This window comes from Podarcis cretensis, assembly GCF_951804945.1.
Source record: "Podarcis cretensis genome assembly, chromosome: 2".
NCBI lineage: Eukaryota > Metazoa > Chordata > Lepidosauria > Squamata > Lacertidae > Podarcis > Podarcis cretensis.
This window is the reverse complement of record NC_137171.1, coordinates 14479014-14494250: the sequence shown is the minus strand read 5'-3', so window position 1 is coordinate 14494250 and position 15237 is coordinate 14479014. Positions and strand designations below refer to the sequence as shown.

The window sequence follows — 15237 nt, the reverse complement described above, 5'->3', positions numbered from 1 at the left end:
CAGTATGTGGACCGAGAACTCCCAGAAGTGCAAGCTGGATTTAGAAGAGGCAGAGGAACCAGAGACCAAATTGCAAACATGCGCTGGATTATGGAGAAAGCTAGAGAGTTCCAGAAAGACATTTACTTCTGCTTCATTGACTATGCAAAAGCCTTTGACTGTGTCGACCATGGCAAACTATGGCAAGTTCTTAAAGAAATGGGAGTGCCTGATCACCTCATCTGTCTCCTGAGAAATCTCTATGTGGGACAAGAAGCTACAGTTAGAACTGGATATGGAACAACTGATTGGTTCAAAATTGGGAAAGGAGTACGACAAGGATGCATTTTGTCTCCCTGCTTATTTAACTTATATGCAGAATTCATCATGCGAAAGGCTGGGCTGGATGAATCCCTAGCCGGAATTAAGATTGCCGGAAGAAATATCAACAACCTCAGATATGCAGATGACACAACCTTGATGGCAGAAAGTGAGGAGGAATTAAAGAACCTTTTATTGAGGGTGAAAGAGGAGAGTGCAAAATATGGTCTGAAGCTCAACATCAAAAAAACGAAGATCATGGCTACTGGTCCCATCACCTCCTGGCAAATAGAAGGGGAAGAAATGGAGGCAGTGAGAGATTTTACTTTCTTGGGCTCCATGATCACTGCAGATGGTGACAGCAGCCACGAAATTAAAAGACGCCTGCTTCTTGGGAGAAGGGCAATGACAGGCCTAGACAGCATCTTGAGAAGTAGAGACATCACCTTGCCAACAAAGGTCCGTATAGTTAAAGCTATGGTTTTCCCAGTAGTGATGTATGGAAGTGAGAGCTGGACCATAAAGAAGGCTGATCGCCGAAGAATTGATGCTTTTGAATTATGGTGCTGGAGGAGACTCTTGAGAGTCCCATGGACTGCAAGAAGATCAAACCTCTCCATTCTGAAGGAAATCAGCCCTGAGTGCTCACTGGAAGGACAGATTGTGAAGCTGAGGCTCCAGTACTTTGGCCACCTCATGAGAAGAGAAGAATCCCTGGAGAAGACCCTGATGTTGGGAAAGATGGAGGGCACAAGGAGAAGGGGGCGACAGAGGACGAGATGGTTGGATAGTGTTTTCGAGGTTACCAGCATGAGTCTGACCAAGCTGCGGGGGGCAGTGGAGGACAGGAGTGCCTGGCGTTCTCTGGTCCATGGGGTCACGAAGAGTCGGACACGACTAAACGACTAAACAACAACAACAACTTTAACAGCTGCATAATTAGAAACGCAACGTCCAGCTTTTTCCAGCGTAAAAACACGACAATGAGGCATGCTGAATTTTTGCATGCCCTGGAAACACAGGAGGAAACAGGAAGCTGCCCCGCTTGTCAGCGTTATAGGAAAAATTGGGGTTGGCTTTTACAGCTCAAAGGAACAGCGGGTGGCGCTGTGGGTTAAAGCCACAGAGCCTAGGACTTGCCGATCAGAAGGTCGGCGGTTCGAATCCTCACGACGGGGTGAGCTCCCGTTGCTCAGTCCCTGCTCCTGCCAACATAGCAGTTCAAAAGCACACCAGTGCAAGTAGATAAATAGGTACCGCTTCAGCGGGAAGGTAAACGGCGTTTCCATGCGCTGCTCTGGTTCGCCAGAAGTGGCTTAGTCATGCTGGCCAGCAGCTGCATGTGGAGGAGCAGGAAAGCAAACCCGGTTCACCAGATTACAAATCCACTGCTCCTAACCACTACACCACACTGGCTCTTTGTTTGTTACTATGTTTTGTGTTTTTATATTGTAAACTGCCCTGTGATCATTGGTTGAAGGGCTGTGGAGAAATTTAATAAACCAATAAGACAAAGCAGGCTTGATAACACAGCACAGAAGCTTCAGCTCCATGCTGAACTGCAATGAGCAATTATTATTGAACTGCATCAATGTGTTCCCACAAGCTCTTCCTCTAACGATGCCGCCTAGAAGCTTGATTTTTAAAAAATAAAATAAAAATGGGGGTGGGGTAGGGAAACCCAGCAGATTAGGCATTGTCAATTTCCCCCGCTTCAAAGTGCAGCTGCAGTCAAGTGAGCTACGTTAACTCAGTTTTGGCCATGGACTCTGAATAACCTCCTAGACTGCTGTCCCTTCCCCGCTAGCGTGAGGCTTGGAGATTCTGTTTTCCGGGCAGCGCCTTGAAATATCCGAGCCCGACTTAAGTTTTCTGCTTGTGACTCACACTTGTGCCTCATCCCCAGCTAGTTACCGAGTGTCTTTGGCATGAGATTCAGCAGTGAAACAAATGCAACAGGCAGACTGGGGGGGGGGGGGAGAGAAAAAAGCCTCATCTTGAGCCTATTATTCCGAATGCTGCAAAGGGACACATGTCCGGGACTTTTTTTTTTTTTTTTTTGGTGCACTCTAGGTTCATCCAGCTTCTTTTCCTGCCTGTTTTCCTGTGGGATCTTGTGGAATTCCTGCTTGGAAACTCCCTCCCCAGCTTTTCCGGTGGTAGAATGAGGGACCATTCTGGGCTGTGTTTAAAGAACATCTTGGGCTGAATGTGAACCATTTCTCTTCCCTTCCCTTCCCTGCCTCTGTGTCTGGGGAACACATGCTCTCGTTTTTCCATCGCAAAAAAAAAAAGTGCTTCCAGTCTACTATGTACTGAGTTGAATAGGATCCAAAATGCAGCAGTCTGATTGGTCCTAGAACAATAGAATTCAGAATGCAGCAGTCTGATTGGTCCTAGAACAATAGGATCCAGAATACAGCAGTCTGATTGGTCCGCAGTAGCCACCCAATCCAGCTCCAGGTGGAAGTGAATCTGCAACCTGATTGGCCTACAGGTGAATCCCGGAATTAGCCAATCACTTGGGGCCCACTGTGTAAATAATGTATATAAAGCAGACATTCTGGGGGAACTCCCATTCCTCCTCACCACTATGAGCTGAATAAAGAGCCTGAAATCCACTCTCGACTCCAAGTTTATTTCACAGTGTCACAGTTTTCAGGTGGGATCCAATCCCACACCAGCACATTTGTGACATGACGTTATTATAGAATATTTGGGAAGTTTTGCACAACAAAGCTCGCTTCGCACAAAAGATCAGACTTTTTCCGATAAAGGAAAGTGCCGTAGAAACATACTGGGAAATGTGGGGTCGTGCTTGCTTGGAAGCAAAGCCACATCTCTCCCCGAACAAATTAGAACAAATGTTCATTGTGGGTGGAAAAGTATTAGAAATTAAGAAAAAGTATTTTACTGTAAGCAGCAAAGAAGGGAGGGGATAGAAGCACCTTGAAAGTGGGGAGGAGGACGAAAAGTCAGTTTTTAAATCTGTGTTAAATTTGTTGTTCATTTGTAAAAAAATTGGAAAACTAATAAAAATTAATTGGCAAAAACAAAACAAAAAAATAACCACAAACCAGAACAAATGTTCATTAAATAACAAACATTGTTCAATCACCCTGCAGACAAATGAGGTTGGGTGATTGAGCAACAGGTCATCTGGAAGAACCCAGGTCACCTGGGAGCTTTAAAACAGCATTAGGCAATTTCATGGAGGAAGAGGCTGCTATTGGCTACTAGCCAGGCTGGGTAGGTTCTGCCTGATCCGATGTCTTCCTTGACGATAAAGGTACATGGACCCCTGACCATTAGGTCCAGTCGTGGCCGACTCTGGGGTTGCGGTGCTTTCATCTCGCTTTCAGGCCAAGGGAACCGGCATTTGTTCACAGACAGCTTTCCGGGTCATGTGGCCAGCATGACTAAGCCGCTTCTGGCGAACCAGAGCAGCACACGGAAACGCCGCTTACCTACCCGCCGGAGTGGTACCTATTTATCTACTTGCACTTGGACGTGCTTTCGAACTGCTAGGTTGGCAGGAGCAGGGACCAGAAGTGGAAGGAAGGAAGAAAACAAGCAAAAGGATTGGGCCATCAGGACCAGTGAATGAGAAATCAACCAGGAACTGTGAAGATGGAACACAGAAACCCCAGACATGATACATCCTGTTACCCCTCTCGGTATCCCTTCACACTACCTTCTTATTTCTCTGCAACCATGAGAGATAGCCACTTGTTTTGTTTTTGTCTCGTGAAAGTTCTGGTACTCAGGATACCTAATGCTATGTCTGAGTGTGGATGGCGCACTGCCTAGATAGCTCAATTGGTGAGGGGGGGGAAGGTAAAGGTAAAGGACCCCCGGGCAGTTAAGTCCAGTCAAAGGCGACTATGGGGTTATGCCACTCATCTCGCTTTCAGGCCAAGGGAGCCAGCGTTTGTCCACAGCTTTCCCAGATCATGTGGCCAGCATGACTAAACCACTTCTGGCACAGTGGAACACCGTGACAGAAACCAGAGCGCATGGAAACGCCATTTACCTTCCTGTCACAGTGGTAGCTATTTATCTACTTGCACTGGTGTGCTTTCGAACTGCTAGATTGGCAGGAGCTGAGACAGAGTAATGGAAGCTCACTCCGTTGTGAGGATTCAAACCACCGACCTTCGGATCGAGAAGCCCAAGAGACTCAGTGGTTTCGACCACATCGTCACTCGCAATAGCCTGCTGCTAATAAAGCCAAGGTTGTAGGTTCGATCCCCAAGTGAGACATCTGCATATTCCTGCACTGCAGGGCGTTGGACTAGAACGAACCTCAGGGTCTCTTCCAAATCTACCATTCCATGATTCCATGTGCAAGATGCATAGCGCAGGGCTGTTGCCAATGCTGATCCTACTCAGAGTAGACCAGTTGAAGATAATGGGCATGATTAACTTGGGTTCATTCATTTCGGGTTGGGGGGGTCTGCTTTGAGTAGGACTCACATTTTTCATCTAAGGGCAGACAAATAGTTGCCCCATTCTCAACATCAATATTCGTGTGTTTTTGTGCTGGCTTCATCGTTCAAATGTTACTCGTGCCCAAAGAGAAGACACTCTTCTTTCGCTGGCAACATTGGCATGAAGTGGTACAAAACACACACACAAAACGTGCCAAATATTCAAACTATTCCAATCTTTGGAACCATACTCAAGTCAACAGTTATCCAATACACACAAAGCAGTAAAAGGTGCCTTAGACCAGGGGTAGGCTCAGGGGCCGGATCCGGCCCAATCGCCTTCTAAATCCACCCCACGGACAGTCTGGGAATCAGCGTGTTTTTACATGAGTAGAATGTGTCCTTTTCTTTAAAATGCATCTTTGGGTTATTTGTGGGGCCTGCCTGGTGTTTTTACATGAGTAGAACGTGTGCTTTTATTTAAAATGCATCTCTGGAATATTTGTGGGGCATAGGAATTCGTTCATTTCCCCCCAAAAAATATAGTCCACCCCCCCCCCACAAGGTCTGAGGGACGGTGGACCGGCCCCCTGCTGAAAAATGACCCCTGCCTTAGGCTTAGACAATATAACAAACAGTTCTTCTCTGGCACCATCTGCTGGTCAAAGTGACAAATACAGCAGTGATGCTAGAAAGATAATTACAGTCGGACCTTGGATGCAGAACGCCTTGCGAGTCCAACGTTTTGGCTCCCGAACGCTGCAAACCTGGAAGTGAGTGTTCTGGTTTGCAAACGTTCTTTGGAACCCGAACGTCTGACGTGGCTTTCCAACGTTTTGGAAGTCGAAGGAACTTCCAGAACAGATTCTGTTCAACTTCCGATGTACCATTGTACTGATTTTTTGCATAGACAAACAACAACAACAACAACAACAGAGAGAAGATGGATAAGAGTAATCCTGTTTGTAAGCAAAACCCCACAACTTTTTTATTGATGCAAGATTACAGAAAATATTCAACAACAGAAAGAACAAAACCACTTTTTTCCACAACTGGACATAATTGGCCAACGACCTGTCAGAGCCTAGAAGGGCCACAGCCAAGAAGATTATGCCATTCAAAGGGACTTGGTCTCAGGTTGAACGAAATTATTTTAAATGGTGCAAGGTAAACTCCCACTTAGAAGGATCAAAAGTTTGCTAGTCCATCCGCAACATAGATTCTCACCAGTTTGCCAAGTAGTCATCTGGGGCCAGCTGGGCTTCCAAGAGTCTTTTGTTATGTAGTGAAGTTTCACCCTGGGCCAGCAGGGGGATACTGTATATAGTTTTCACTCAGGTCTGTAGATAGTTTTCACTCAGGTCCACGTCAGTTATTTTAGGCGGGAAACGCTGGGCTGTTGTTGCTACAATGTTGACAGCCGGCTGCCTATAAAAGCAGGCCGGCTGAGCTGTTTGCAGTCAGTTCTATTCCAGCTTACAAAATAAAGAGCGACTTGGAGAAATCGCTGTGTCGTCTGCTATGTCAACCCACAACTTAACACTGGTGACGAGGATGTCAGATTCTCCAATTCGGCAATAAACAAGGCTTCTGAGTGCCATCTGCCTGGTGTCAGAGCTGCTGCCGCCTCCAAGGCTTGGGGAAGCTGAGCGGCAAGGATTGTGTAGTTGACCAAGGTCTTCCAGGTAAGGTATTCTAGTTATCTCCCGCTTGGACTACTGCCATGAGCTCTACGTGGGGCTACCTTTGAAGGTGACCTGGAAACTGCAATTACCGTATTTTTCCTTCTATAACACGCAGATTTTTTCTCCTAAAAAGGAAGGGGAAATGTCTGTGCGTGTTATTGAGCGAATGTGTGGTCCCTGGAGCCAAATGGCGCGAGGGGAGGCAAAAAAAAATCAGGCAAAAATCAAATTGCGCGTCTCGGAGAAGGGAAACCTGAAAAGAGGAAGCGGCTGCTTTCCTGCATTCTGCCTCAGGGTCTTATTGCCCACCCACCTCTGTTTCCTTGCTGTGTTTGCTCAAACGGAACAAAGAGCAGGGAAAGCCCCTCCCCTCCAGGCAAGCAGAGGGGAAAGCAGAGTGTCGTCTCTGTGCTCCGTGCTGCTGAAAACATGCAGGATGGAGAGAGAGAGAGAGAGAGAGAGAGAGAGAGAGAGAGCTGGCTGGCTTGGGTGGGTAGGTGAGGGAAAACTTTTGCCTTCCTTTCCTCCCTCCTCCCGTTATACCCCTCTCCTGCATTCTTAGCCAGCTGCTTCTCTGCACACCCCTCTCGTGCTCCTTGTCCGTTCTGTGTTTTTCCTTCCCTCCCCACTTAAAATGTGGTTAAAAAGCATGGATCCTCAGGATCTTTGCATTGGGTCAGCCCAAATTCACCATCAGATCACATAGCATGTCCATGGCTACAGCCTGCCCCCCAAAAATCACGCACCCACTGTTGCCTGGGGCTGCAATGGTGCAAAAATGTGGTTAAAAAGCATGGATCCACATAGATCCTCAGGATCTTTGCATTGGGTCAGCCCAAATTCACCATCAGATCACATAGCATGTCCATGGCTACAGCCTGCCCCCCAAAAATCACGCACCCACTGTTGCCTGGGGCTGCAATGGTGCAAAAACATGGTTAAAAAGCATGGATCTACATGGATCCTCAGGATCTTTGCATTCAGTCACCCCAAATTCACCATCAGAGCACATAGCATGTCCATGGCTACAGCCTGCCCCCCAAAAATCACGCACCCACTGTTGCCTGGGGCTGCAATGGTGCAAAAACGTGGTTACAAAGCATGGATCCACAGGGATTCTCAGGATTTTTGCATTGGGTCACCCCAAATTCACCATCAGATCACATGTCTGTGGCCACAGCATGAAGCACAAAAATGATACATCCACTGTTTCATTCAGAATGTTTTTTCCCTTGTTTTCCTCCTCTAAAAACGATGTGCGTGTTATGGTCAGGTGCGTGTAATAGAGCGAAAAATACGGTAATCCAGAATGCGGCAGCTAGACTGGTGACTGGGGGCGGCCGCTGGGACCACATAATACCGGTCCTGAGAGATTTGCATTGGCTCCCAGTACGTTTCCGAGCACAATTCAAAGTGTTGGTGCTGACCTTTAAAGCCCTAAACGGCCTCGGCCCAGTATACCTGAGGGAGCGTCTCCACCCCCATCGTTCTGCCCGGACACTGAGATCCAGCGCTGAGGACCTTCTGGCAGTTCCCTCATTGCGTGAAGTGAGGTTACAGAGAACCAGGCAGAGGGCCTTCTCGGTAGTGGCGCCCGCCCTGTGGAACGCCCTCCCTTCAGATGTGAAGGAAATAAGCAGCTATCTTATTTTTGAAAGAGATCTGAAGGCAGCCCTGTTTAGGGAAGTTTTTAATATTTAATGCTGTATTGTTTTTAACACTCGATTGGGTGCCACCCAGAGTGGCTGGGGAAACTCAGCCAGATGGGCGGGGTATAAATAATAAATTATTATTATTATTATTATTATTATTATTACTACTACTACTACTACTACTACTACTACTACTATTATTCTGTCTTTGCCCCGCACCCATCAAAGAGATTGCAGATGCAGTGATAACTCTTTCCCTGGTACCAAAACTAATCTCCACTTGCTTCCACTGAGCAAGGCCACCAGCTGTGCCTGTAAGTGCCTATCTCTCCATCTCAGTTCTGCTGACAATGCGTAAGTACATTTCCTGGATTCATGCTGATCTGCTGGCATGTACAATATAATCATAATAATTGATTATTTCTACCCCACCCATCTGGCTGGGTTTGCCCAGCCACTCGGGGTGGCTCCCGACAGAATATTAAAACCACAATAAAACATCAAATATTAAAAACTTCCCTAAACAGGGCTGCCTTCAGATGTCTTCTAAAAGTTAAATAGTTGTTTATTTTGTTGACATTCTCACAGCGCCACCCGGATAAAGTGTTATATGCAACTCTAAACTGCCCTGAGTTTGGAAGGTCAGTTTATATAGTAGTTATAGGTAAAGGGTAAAGGGACCCCTGACCGTTAGGTCCTGTCGTGGCTGACTCTGGGGTTGCGGCCTCAGTGGTTTAGACCACAGTGCCTCCTGCATCCCAGTTCCAGCTTATCGATATCCTTTTTAAATTGTGCTGCCCAGAACTGGACACAGTACTCCAGGGGTGATCTGACCAAAGCAGAATAGAGCAGAATACTTCTGTTGCTGCATCCTAGAATAGCATTAGCTATATTTTATGCTGAGTCCACCTAGATCCTTTTTGCATGTACTACTGACCAGTGGCGTAGCGTGGGGGGTGCAGGGGGGGGCGGCCGCACCGGGCGCAACATCTGGGGGTTAGGGTTAGGGGGCGCAAATCCACGGGTTAGGGGGTGCAAATTACTTGCCTTGCCCCGGGTGCTGACAACCCACGCTACGCCACTGCTACTGACGCAGGTGGCGCTGTGGGTTAAACCACAGAGCCTAGGACTTGCCGATCAGAAGGTCGGCGGTTCAAATCCTCGCGACGGGTAAGCTCCCGTTGCTTGGTCCCTGCTCCTGCCAACCTAGCAGTTCGAAAGCATGTCAAAGTGCAAGTAGATAAATAGGTACCACTCTGGCGGGAAGGTAAACGGCGTTTCCGTGCACTGCTCTGGTTCTCCAGAAGCGGCTTAGTCATGCTGGCCACGTGACCCAGAAGCTGTACGCCAGCTCCCACGGCCAATAAAGCGAGATGAGCACCGCAACCCCAGAGTCGGCCATGAGGTCAGGGGTCCCTTTCCCTTTCCCTTTACTGGTGAGCTGGGTGCCCCCCATCTTATATTTGTATATCTGGTTCTCCACGGAAATTGGGGTGGGAAGTCAATGAAAACAAGAGAAAAATACATTATTGTATTTTGATTATATATGCTAAAAATGTTGAAACTTAATAAAATATAATTGGCGGGGGGAATAATTGTGATACAGTACTGTGGTCCTAAGGGGACGCAGGTGGCGCTGTGGGTTAAAGCCTCAGCGCCTAGGACTTGCCGATCGAAAGGTCGGCGGTTCGAATCCCTGCGGCGGGGTGCGCTCCCGCTGCTCGGTCCCAGCGCCTGCCAACCTAGCAGTTCGAAAGCACCTCCGGGTGCAAGTAGATAAATAGGGACCGCTTACCAGCGGGAAGGTAAACGGCGTTTCCGTGTGCGGCTCTGGCTCTGGCTCTGGCCAGAGCAGCGATGTCACGCTGGCCACGTGACCCGGAAGTGTCTCCGGACAGCGCTGGCCCCTGGCCTCTTAAGTGAGATGGGCGCACAACCCCAGAGTCTGTCAAGACTGGCCCCTACGGGCAGGGGTACCTTTACCTTTACCTTTACTGTGGTCCTAACACAGTTCCTCATTCTGCAGTAGCTGTCGGATAATACAGAACTGCGTCTAGAAATCCTACTCAGGTTTAATTAAAGCTCTCACCACACGAGGGCAGTGCAGCACAGCCTTGCTGAGGCTAGAGAAAGATAATCCTGGTTCAATATTGCATATGCAATACCCATCCCTGAAACAAACAGTGATTATTTTCTTTGTGTTCCAGTTCTTATTTCCTACTTCTTCACCTTTACAACTCCACAGCATTTCAACTAAAGCCTGGGCCCCCAGCTCCTGCAAAGAAATGACTTCAGGCCAGGGTGGATTTTTGATTTAAATCAAATCGATTTAAATCACGATTTAAATCACTAGTCAGTAAGACTTTATTTAGATCTTTTTTAAAAAACAAAAAGACTCATTATTGCTGGTATAATCTTAATATTTACAACCAGATGAAGGTTTCATTTTTGGAATAATAAATTTTCAGAGTAGCGGAAAAACTGTCTGCGGAGTGGACAAACGTCGGCTCCCTCAGCCTCTAAAGCAAGATGAGCGCTGCAACCCCAGAGTTGTTCGTGACTGGACTTAGCTGTCAGGGGTCCTTTACCTTTACCTTTTTTAATAGGTATCTAAAGCCATTTGCACATGCAGAATGTAGGCACCCTATATATAGAAATTAGCAAATCAGTGATATTTTAGGGAGCGGGCTAGCAGGCGGGGGCCATTACTCACATCATAGAAGCCTACACAACACAAAACACTGTTGCTGTATGTAGGTTTTATTTTGTTTGGGGTTTTTTATCTTATATTTTGGAAATGTACATCCAGTTATTATTTTTCTTTTCAATTATTGGGAGGATCCCAAGAGAGTGGGGCCCTAAGCCATAGCTTGTTTAGCTGGACCTAATGGTCAGGGGTACCTTTACCTTTTACTGTAAGGTAAAGGTAAAGGGACCCCTGACCATTAGGTCCAGTCGTGGCCAACTCTGGGGTTGCGGCACTCATCTCGCTTTATTGGCCGAGGGAGCCGGTGTACAGCTTCTGGGTCATGTGGCCAGCATGACTAAGCCGCTTCTGGCGAACCAGAGCAGTGCACGGAAACGACGTTTACCTTCCCGCCGGAGTGGTACCTATTTATCTACTTGCACTTGACGTGCTTTCGAACTGCTAGGTTGGCAGGAGCAGGGACCGAGCAACAGGAGCTCACCCCATTGCGGGGGTTCGAACCGCCTACCTTCTGATCGGCAAATCCTACGCTCTGTGGTTTAACCCACAGCACCACCTGTATCCCTACCTTTTACTGTACCTTCCAACATTTCCCCGGTGAAAATAGGGATGCCCTAAGGAAAAGCGGCACATTCCGAAATCAAATTAGAGAAGGAGACGGCTTCTGCAAACCTGGGACTGTCCCTGGAAAATAGGGAGACTTGGAGAGTCTGGGGTTAGCACACTGGAGCAGAGAACCACCCCAAATGAACATTTTGATAAGCTGATTCTTGAATCACACTGGGATTTCTGCCAGATGGAGGGTGGGGGCAAAGTTTGCTGCAGTTCTTCCACTCCCGGCATACTTACAGTGGCTATTTTCTGCCTTCAGTGCTGGAAATGGAAGACATGCCTCTGAAGATCAGTTGCTAGGATTCACCAGAGTGCGGCTGTGCTCATGTACTCCGTACAGGTTTCCCATGGGCTTCTGGTCGGCCTCTGTCAGAACAAAACGCAGGACAAGGCAGGCTTCCTTTTCAGCCCAATCCACAACAGCGAGAGCCAGTGTGGTGTAGTGGTTAAGAGCGGTAGTCTCATAATCTGGGGAACCGGGTTCGCGTCTCCGCTCCTCCACATGCAGCTGCTGGGTGACCTTGGGCCAGTCACACTTCTCTGAAGTCTCTCAGCCCCACTCACCTCACAGAGTGTTTGTTGTGGGGGAGGAAGGGAAAGGAGAATGTTAGCCGCTTTGAGACTCCTTAAAGGGAGTGAAAGGCGGGATATCAAATCCAAACTCTTCTTCTTTTTCTTCTTCATTACCTGCTAATCTGTTATCAGGTTTTACTGGGCTGCAGGAATCATATACAGTGGTACCTCAGGTTACATACGCTTCCAGTTACAGACTCCGCTTACCCAGAAATAGTACCTCGGGTTAAGTACTTTGCTTCAGGATGAGAACAGAAATCGTGTGGCAGCAGTGGGAGGCCCCATTAGCTAAAGTGGTGTTTCAGGTTAAGAACAGTTTCAGGTTAAGAATGGACCTCCGGAACGAATTAAGTACGGTATGTAACCAGAGGTACCACTGTACCGCCCGATACCCGCAGGTCTCATTCCTCTGCCCTTCCAACCCCCAATCTGCTCTGGAGGTTACCCCAATCCCCTGGAGCAGATTTTGAGGATGCACTGAGGGGGTGCTGCTGCAGGAAAAGGAGAAATCTGTGTCACCAGAGGAATAGCAAGTCTGAACACAGGCCCTAAACGGCCTCAGCCCAGTATAGCTGAAGGAGCGTCTCCACCGGAGACTGAGGTCCAGCGCTGAGGGCCTTCTGGAGGTTCCCTCACTGCAAGGTTACAGGGAACCAGGCAGAGGGCCTTCTCGGTGGTGGCACCAGCCCTGTGGAACGCCCTCCCATCAGATGTCAAAGAAATAAACAACTATCTGACTTTTAAAAGACATCTGAAGGCAGCCCTGTTTAGGGAAGTTTTTAATGTCTGGTGTTTTATTGTATTTTTAATATTTTGTTGGAAGCTGCCCAGAGTGGCTGGGGAAACCCAGCCAGATGGGTGGAGTATAAATAATAAATTGTTATTATTATATAATTATATATATTTATGTGCCAGGCAAAAACATTCCTCTTCTCCCTGGCCTTTGGCTAAATGTTCAATCTACAGCCTTTTAAACTGGACCGGGGTTGGGGGGGGCGGGGAGAGTATCGCTTTTGTTTGTTTCTATGCACAAAAATGGATAGCTCAGTCAGCAAAGCACGAGACTCTTAAATCTCAGGATTATTGTGGTGGGCAAAGGATTCCTGCTTTGCAGGGGGGTGGCACTCGATGGCCCTTGGGGTCCATTCCAATTCTATGATTTTTGTCTCTTTCTATTGAAAACCGCCCTGTGATCCTCGGATGAAGGGTGGCAAAGAAATTTAACAAACAAATAAAGGCAACCCATCCCCTGCCATGCTGCCCCTGGCCCAAGGTGAAAGGTTGTGTGTGTGTGCGTGTATTGGGGACTTTCCTGTGTATTGGCGGTCTAATGAGCTTGCATCAGAATGATTTGATTTTAGAATGTATTTCAATTAATTGATTGTGATTTTATGTAAACGGTGTTATTTTTACTGTTGTTAGCCACTCTGAGCCCGGCTTCGGCTGGGGAGGGCAGGCTATAAATAAAAAAATATTATTATTATTATTATTATTATTATTATTATTATTATTATCTCACGTGCAGACCGCAGTGGGGGCCAAGATTTGGCATCCTGAACATCACAGCTTTCTCTCTCTCCCCCCCCCCCCTTTAAGGCTGCAAAGAGAACTGCAAAGGTCATCGTTTCCTTCCATTGTTCTTGGTTCCTTCTCCCTAACAGAAATCAAACAAATTCTGTGCAGTCAGCACACAAAAGGATATGCAAAACCCAGTGCTATTTTTTTCTAGAAAATAAGAGGTGCTGGAACTGAGTTCCAGTGAGTTCCGGCGGGGGGGGGGGGGAGAAGAGGCCTGCAAATACTGTATCCTCAATGGGCAAGATATATGTCAGGCTCAGAAGTAAGAGAGATGTGCAGCATGAAATACACTTAGATACAATGATTTACCAGCTCTGTCGGTAGAGGAGAAGACTCTTAAATCTCAGAGTTGTGAATTCGAGTCCTGCTTCGCAGGGACGAAATTAATCTGTTCCGTGAGGCTCTTCGTATAGCGGTTTTTTCGTCTTGCGAAGCAAGCCCATTGACAGCTTAGCGGATTAGCGCTATTAGCGGTTTAGCGGTTTAGCGGCTTTTAGCGGATCAGCTGATAAGCGGCTTATCAGCGGATCAGCTGATAAGCGGCTTAGGGCTTAGGAAAAGGGGGGGGAAACCTGCAGGAAATCGCAAGACATTTTCATCTTGCGAAGCAAGCCCATAGGGAAATTCGTTTTGCGAAGCGCCTCCAAAACGGAAAACCCTTTCGTCTAGCGGGTTTTCCGTCTTGCGAGGCGTTCGTCTTGCGGGGCACCACTGTAATTCTATGACTTCAATAGGCTCAAGTACATGGGTGTAGCGGGGGGGGGGGGGAGCTGCTCCCTCCTAGATGAAGTAAAACAATAGAAATACTTAACTGACCAATCACATCGGTCCTGTCCCGTCCCCAACAAAAATCCTGGCTACGCCCATGCTAAAGTAACAGTCGTACCTTGGAGCTGGCCGACCTGACTGGAAGAATCCACGACCAGAAAGAAGCGGAGACACAAAAAGACTGGAAGAAATTCAAAGAATATTTAGCTAAATATTGTAATATACGGTAAGATAAATAGACAATTCTTGGAAGTAACAAATAGGCTTAGGGATAGAATAAGGATACGTGGTAGTAAATATTAAGGATTAGAATATTAATAAAGGAGAAGAGGTTAGTAAATGAAAGGAGTTAATATTATTAGAAATACGAACTTGGAGAACTGTTATAAAGGCAATATAATGAAATTCAGTTAGAGGGAATTCGAGAAAGTCAGTTATCAATGTAAGGAAAGTTGGATATTTGAAGAGATAATCTTCTTTCTTTGCTTTTTTTGTATGTTTAGTTTAGTAATGTGCAGTGTGTTTCTTTTTTCTTTGTTGCGTATTGTGTCACTTTTGTGATAAATGTTGAAAAGCAATAAAAAAAATTGGGGGCGGAAAGTACACTCGTACCTCAGAAGTCAAACGGAATCCGTTCCAGAAGTCCGTTCGACTTCCAAAACGTTCAGAAACCAAGTCGCGGCTTCCAATTGGCTGCAGGAAACTCCTGCAGCCAATCGGAAGCTGCGCCGGACGTTCGGGTCCAAAGAACGTCTGCAAACCAGAACAGTCACTTCCGGGTTTGCGGCGTTCGGGAGCCAAAAACGTTTGAGCCGAAGGCGTTCCGACTTCCGAGGTACAGACGGCTGTATACCTAACTCATCCAAAGGACTAAGATGGAAACTTCTGCAGCCAGAAACTTTCTGGGCTGCACTGTGTAGATGGGCGGCCCT

At 47.2% G+C, this 15237-nt stretch overlaps 2 protein-coding genes across 7 annotated transcripts in view; one reads left to right on the top strand and one right to left on the bottom strand.

Moving 5' to 3' along the window:
* Nucleotides 1-15237, top strand: part of ACVRL1 (activin A receptor like type 1) — a 261538-nt gene that overhangs the window by 198053 nt on the left and 48248 nt on the right. The gene's annotated exons all lie outside the window — the stretch shown is intronic.
* LOC307210501 (uncharacterized protein) overlaps nucleotides 1-15237 on the bottom strand; it is an 80779-nt gene that overhangs the window by 56593 nt on the left and 8949 nt on the right. For 2 of the 6 annotated variants that reach the window (XR_013836031.1, XR_013836032.1), the window contains one exon: nucleotides 11624-11752. The exons of 3 other annotated variants lie outside the window; for them this stretch is intronic. The gene's annotated coding sequence lies outside the window, so the exon portion shown is untranslated. Of the gene's footprint in view, nucleotides 1-6292; nucleotides 6495-11623; nucleotides 11753-15237 lie in introns of those variants that run through there. One more of the 6 variants, XR_013836033.1, reaches the window with a different exon arrangement.